This window comes from Halichoerus grypus, chromosome 9 (genome assembly GCF_964656455.1).
Source record: "Halichoerus grypus chromosome 9, mHalGry1.hap1.1, whole genome shotgun sequence".
Taxonomy (NCBI): Eukaryota; Metazoa; Chordata; class Mammalia; order Carnivora; family Phocidae; genus Halichoerus; species Halichoerus grypus.
The window spans coordinates 93,976,692-93,983,564 of NC_135720.1; positions in this window are offsets into that span (position 1 = coordinate 93,976,692).

The following is a 6,873-nucleotide window of genomic DNA, read 5'->3' on the forward strand; positions in this document are numbered from 1 at the left end:
TCTCAATCTAGAAATAGCTACTATGAATCTTTTAACATATTATCTTCCAGTCTCCCCCTCTTCCCCTTATTCCTTCCTCTCCCCCTCCTTCCCAAATTGTGTAATTTTTTTTTTCCAAATTGTGTAATTTGGACTGATAGTGAAATACTGAACATAAAATTTTAATGAAGATACTATAATTAAAGCCAGGGGTTGGAAAATCTGGCCTGTCACCTGTTTTTGTAAAACCCATGAGCTAAGAATGGTTTTGACATTTTTAAATATTTTAAAAGAATCAGAATAATAATATTTCATGACATTTGAAAATTATATGTATTCAAATTTCAAAGTCCATTAGTAAAGTTTTATTGGAACACAGCCACACCCACTTACTTACTATTGTCTGTGCTGCTTTCACACCGACAATGCAGAGTAGTAATAGTGACAGAGATAGCATGGTCTACAAAGCCTAAAATATTTACTATTTGGGCTTTTACAGAAAATGCTTGCTGACCTCTGATTTAACCAATCCACAATTTTGGAGCATTTTTGTTGTTTATTTTTTTGCCCATTATAAATAATGTTTTAACTGGTATCTTTGGTCATAAATCTTTGCTTACTTTTCAGATTATTCTATTTGGGTATTTTCCTAAAACCAAAATTACTCTGTCAAAGGGTATGGATACTTTAAGGCCTCTGATTCATAATGCCAAATTTCTTTCCAGAAAGCTCAAACTAAGTTCCACTCCCGCCAGAAGCATACAAGAGCTACAGAGATTTTCTTTTTGGCAATATAATCTCTATACTACCCTGCCTTACCTTTTTTATATTTAATAATAAAAGAGTGTTAATCAAGTCCACCCTTGCTAGTAGTGAGGATTTGCTGGGGAGGTAAGTTTCATATGATCTTTTTTATCTTTCCTTTTAATACAGCCCTGATTCTTATAGCTTCTGTTCTTGACACATCCCATTGTGAGACCTCATAGAACGTGCTTACTCCTCAGTCATTGTAAATAGGAGAATGTAATGGAGAAATACCTCCCTATAATATGGGAAATATAAGATTTATCAGAGTTCGTACCTGATTCTGTATAAATCTGAGATTAGGGCTTCTTTGCCTGTCTACATGACATTACTTGTATTTTGAATGTTCGATTTTAGACTTTACAAATTCTAATTGAATCTGCCACACTCATTTCTCCACCAACTGATCAATACTTACCTCCTGAATGGTGAAGCATTGTTGGTTTCACTCCCATGTGAGACTAAAAAGGATATAGCTTTGCCCTTGAAAAGGGCCGCAAAACACTCATTTTAATGTTATTTGGTTAGTGGAGTGGGGAAAATAGATATTTAGGCTTCAAAATCTTAAGTCTAGATTTTGCTCCTCCTAAGTATGAAACTAATTTATGTTACAAAGCACATACTTTTGAACCTCTTCCTGTTTGAGGCTTTACTTCTGACACTGCACCAAAGCGATGTCTTGGGTCTGATTCTGAATATTTACTTGTTAAGTTTTCAAAGATCTAATTTGACACTAAAACTTTTCATTTTTTTCTATACATAGGGAAAATATATATTTTTTTAAGTAAGAAACTTTTTCTGCCACGAAACCTGAAAGTGCAGGAAGTAAGTTTCATTCTATTAGGATTTGAAGGGAAAATACAATGGTTGCTTCCCATCTCTGTCCATGTTCCTATATCCACCAGAAATAAAGGGGCTGGATTTGGAGCCCTGTAAGTTGTCCTCAGACTAAGCTTTCCAGATCCTTAAGGAAGAGCAGGGTGAGGATGACTGGGGCAAAAAAGTGATATGAGACCATAGCCTGGTCTTAGGTTACTTGGCATCTAGAGAACTTCATGCTTTTATTCAGCAACAATTTAATGGGCTAAAGTCCCTCCTAAAAATACTCTAGGGGGACCTGTGTGGCTCAGTCGGTTAAGCCTCCAACTCTTGATCTCAGCTCAGGTCTTGATCTCAGAGTTGTGGGACTGAGCCCTGTGTGGAGCTCCACGCTCAGTGTGGAGTCTGCTTGTCCCTTTCTCTCTTTGCACCCCACCCCCCGGCTTGTGCTCTCTCTTTCTTTCTCTAAAATAAAAAGAAGTCTAAAAATACTCTAGAGTCCCTTAATTTTTCCTTAGGAAAAAAATCAGAAAAACTAATAGATTCTATAATCCTTACATCCTTAGAATTCATCAATCACTGGAAGAAAACCTTGGGTGAGGATCTTTCAGCTGAGCCAAGCAGACCTCCCAGAATTGTCACTGTTCACATTTGGAAGAAGTGTACAGCGATTATCCTGTGCTTGCACTCCTCTCAGAGACCAGCTGTGGTGAGAGGTAGGTAGGTTGGTATTCTCTCTATAAAACTTTTTTTTTTTTTTTAAATCAGGTATATTGTGGGGTTCTTGAATTCAGGCTTAAAGGCTTTATCAAATGTGAGCTCCCAAAAGGGCTGAGGGGAAAGCCACATCTCTCCTGTACACAGATTCTAGCAGATGACTCTGCTACAGCAGAGGGACTGTTCTTTTGAATAACTTGGCATCTCTGCAAGGTCGGCATGCAGCCAGCCAAGGCATTCATCCCCACCCTTTGCTGCTTCACTGAGGCTTCCCGAGTATGCTTTTGGCCAGGGAAAAACCTTGGCAGAGTGAGGGAGATATTTCTCTTCCTCTTCCTTACAACAAGATGTCACGCAGGCAGGTGGCCTAATTTATGATGGCAAGTTCTAGAGATAGCATCTAATAAAAAGAGGCCCATATATCCTTAAGAAAAGATTAGTTTTACAGGGCTCTATGCAGTTAGACTGGGGAAAGTCTGTAGAAAACACTAAGTACACACACACTCTCCCTTTTAAGAACAATGATCAATCTAGAAGGTTAGGAAAGAAAGATTTTATACCCAGAATTGAAAAAGAAGGTGACGAACCTAGAGGACACTTCATTCAATTAGCTGTGATTTACAGAATGTAGGAAGTAAGAAAACAAAATGCGGGTTATAACGTATGATAGTAACTATGGCTTGCCTGTCCCACAGAGGTTCAAGCACTTTAGATCTGGAAAGGGACCACAGACATTATTTCGGCCACCATCCTAATTTTTCATATGACATATGATGAAGTATCTCTTAAATCTGGTCAAAGTGACTTTTATAAAAACAAAGTATTGAGAATTAAACAGAATTGAAATGTAAGGGGATGAGTGCTGAATCATTTACTTGGGGAAAACATGCAACTTGAATAATAAATGACTTATTATGACAGAAAAAAATCTAGGATTACTACCATGAATTGGGAAGCCAACAATACAGGATTGTCTTTCCTTTTTAGTGTAAGCAGCACACTGTGGGATATTTTCTCCAAGTGGTCATCACTGATAATTTCCTGTATGAACTATTATCCAGGAATCTATGCTTCACTTGAAGCAATCTCAGAAGAGTGCTAAGAAAACTCTCAGAGGAATGAAATATGACCTTTAAGAAAAGTTAAGGAACTGGGATTGTTATAGTTTTTAGAAAACTATATTAAATAACTTTGATATCTTCAAATATTTCTCATTCTCCCCCCTCCCTACATGCATGCGTGTGCGTGCACACAGATCCATTGGAACTTGAAGCAATTTGTTTGTTATACATATTTGTTAACTTCAAAGTTAATGGGCATTGGACTCTTTTTTATCTATCCAAGCCCATTACTAACCATGTCTATAAAGAATTCAGGGACTTGGAGAATCCTTGTTGACAGGGCTCTATTTCCAATTTTTAATTGTAGCTCAAAGGAAAACCAGTACTGAATGTGTGCTTTCACTTTAGATACAACATTTCGATCATAAATGAATTAACCAACAAAGAATTTATTTTCCTTTTACTTTTGATGATGCCTGTATATAAATGACTTCAACACAAAGGCCAGGTGCCTCTTCCCTCTTCACTGTAACAATCATAATGAAGCATCTTTTGTAGAGTTTCTGTAGGAAGGAGTCTAACAAGAAATCATTGCCACAGCTGGTTAGAAATAGGGTAGTTCCTCATTTCTATGTTATGGTTCAAAGCTAGGAAAGTTGAATTTGCCTTTCAGCCCTATGAAAAAATGTAAGAAATGTGACCCAAATCTTGGGGAATGTGAATTCATTCTGTGTTCTCTTGGCCAGAAGAACTTGGGACTCTGATACTGAGAAAAAGAGGAACTACAAAATGGAAGAATTATCTCTAAACTCTTTCTGACTGCACTTTTGGGTATATTTGTATTTTTTTGCATCTTTACCTGCTAATTTGGGTGTCTCACATTTGGATCTAAGTACATGCCCTCAGAAATAAAAACTGCAGATCATCCAACTAAATTAGAATATGAGTCACATTGTCTTGGGCTTTTGGACTTTTAAGGGGACTTATAAAAAATATTCATTATTGATGTTAAACTCTGGTATTAAGCAATGATTTGCTATTTAGCATTTCAACCTATAAGACACAGAATGATTTTATATTGACATTCTATTTTCTTAAGATTCTTTCAGCTTTGAAATTGCTTTTGGGTGTTCAATTTAGGGCTCTTCTCATTAAAAGCAACAGAACCCAATTCAAATTAGCTTAAACAAAAAAGGGATTTATTTACTTAAGGGAAAAACATCCAGAAGAAGGCCTAGTTTCAGTAATGGCTGGATATAGATATTCAACTGATGTCTGTTGATTGTTCTCTGTTTTCCTGTAGTTCTGCCATTCTCTATGTTGGCTTCATTTTCAGTCAGATTCTTCTAGGAAGATTTAGGCTTACACAGTCTCTAGAGTTCAAAATCCAAGAAACAACAACAACAACAACAAAAACTCCTCTTTCCCTCCCTTCCAAAGTTCCAGAAAGATCTCTAACTGGCCTAATTTTGGTCATTTGTCCATCCTAAACCAATCCGTGTGGATGATTCTTTCTGTGGTTTGAGTGGTCCAGTGATGTTATCATGGGAGCCAAAACCAGGGACTATTAGAATCACTACTGAAAAATCATGGACCTCTGGGCTGTGAAGTATTTTCCAATTATTTCCACAATACGGCTATTATATGCCATATCTTCTTAGATAGAATACAATTAATGTATATTAGCCCTTTGGATTTAACCATCAAACTGGAAGTGTGTCTATAATCCAAGAATGTAGGTGTTGAAGAGAACAGGAAGTAGCCTCTATAGTTGGTTCTGAAGAAGTCCTAAGGAAATGGCATGATTTTCCTTTCTCTGTAGTAGCTGTTTTATTTTGTTGCACCCAGCAACAGGTACCAGCATCCTGATTTCCTTTGCTGATTTCTTCTTCTTCAGGCTTCTTGAATTCAGGCTTAAAGGCTTTATCAAATGTGTTTTAGTAGCCCAGTACAATTAGATGCCTTGTTCTCTCCTAATCTAAGGCATTGGTTGGTGACCCAAGCTAGGCCAGTGAAACTCACTATCCTTATACATTGAGTAGATTAATATATGAATGGGAAAAAAAATGTAGTTCATTTCTACCACTGGTGGTATCCCTTTAAAAATGCTAAATAGTTCCTGTTATCTCGGCAGCTTTATCTGGTTCTTCTTTTTCCAAATGTAGTTTTCCAGCACTTCTGTGAGCTACTCATATATTTCCAAAGGATTCATTTTCCATGTAGAATGGAAACAGTTTCTGTTTCCAGACACTGATTGCAGCCTGCAAAATGAAATGGCATAAAGCCTGGTACTCTGGTGCTCTGGAGCCTTGGATAGTTGGAAAAGCCAAGTTCTCTGCCTAATGATAAAGCTAGTATGATCAATAGGAGGAAGGTAGGAACCGCAGAAGGAAATAAGAAGCTGGCTCTCCAGGACCTTGCATGTACCTCTTGTTATGAAGTGTCTGATTGTCAGAGGGGATAATGACATTTACTGCAAAAATGCAGTTGGGCTATAGTTTGGGGTCAAAGGTCAGAATGGGCACGTCTCTCCATCCCACATCCCTGTTTATAATTGCTTTAGGCAGAGGCTAGGGAGATGGTCAGAACACTGAAGCTACTGCCTAGAAACCAGAATCCTCAGTAGATTCAAGGACATGATTAGTCAAGTTACTGACCTTTAGTTTCTAGTCTCTGGAATTGACCAGAAGCCTCCTATAGTTTAAAGGAAGTTGTCTTCTCAGGTAGACCTCAAACTGGACAATAATATCCTATGATCAGTGGTCAAAGGAGATCCTCCTAGAGGGCAGAATTAGGGGCTACCAGCGGGCTGACCAGGATACTCACTTCTCTTCCATGGAACAGTCTTGGTTATTTCTGTTTTGCAGGATATAGTGACAGTGGTGGTGGGATGAGATATATTTTTTCTCTCCTTTACCAAATGCTAGTTACTGTAGTTACTTGTTCTCTCTCCAGTATTGATAATGGTTAATTTGATCATTTAGTCATAGATGCTGGCCCATCTAAACCTGACCAAGAAAAATGCACATCTTGGATTTGGCACTGAATGTAGAAATCTGATGAGGTTTGGGCTGTCTTCACTTGGGGAAAAAAATTGTATTTGGAGGCTGGTCAGCAAAAGGTATAAATGCAGTGAACATTTGTTGCTTTTTAATATCCCCTTCTTTCAGGTTTGTTTCCTCTTTTTTAGTTAACAGAGCCCTGATTCTAACTGAAGAAATGCCATTCCCCTTCTTCAGAGTCCAGTCTGTGGGCTCTGGGTGGGGCTCCACTCCGGCTCCATGGATGGAGCATGTGACCCAAGCCTCTCCAGTCAGCACCCTGGATATTCCTCACATGGGAACTGCTTCAAGGTCGGCCACCTAGTCAAGCAATTTCCTCATGACTTTGGGAACTACATAAGTCCACTCTGTATTTGAAAGAGTGCTATTGGGGCAGAGCTGATTTTATGGTTAGATTGATCAGATAATACCTAATTCCTGGTTGTCAGCTG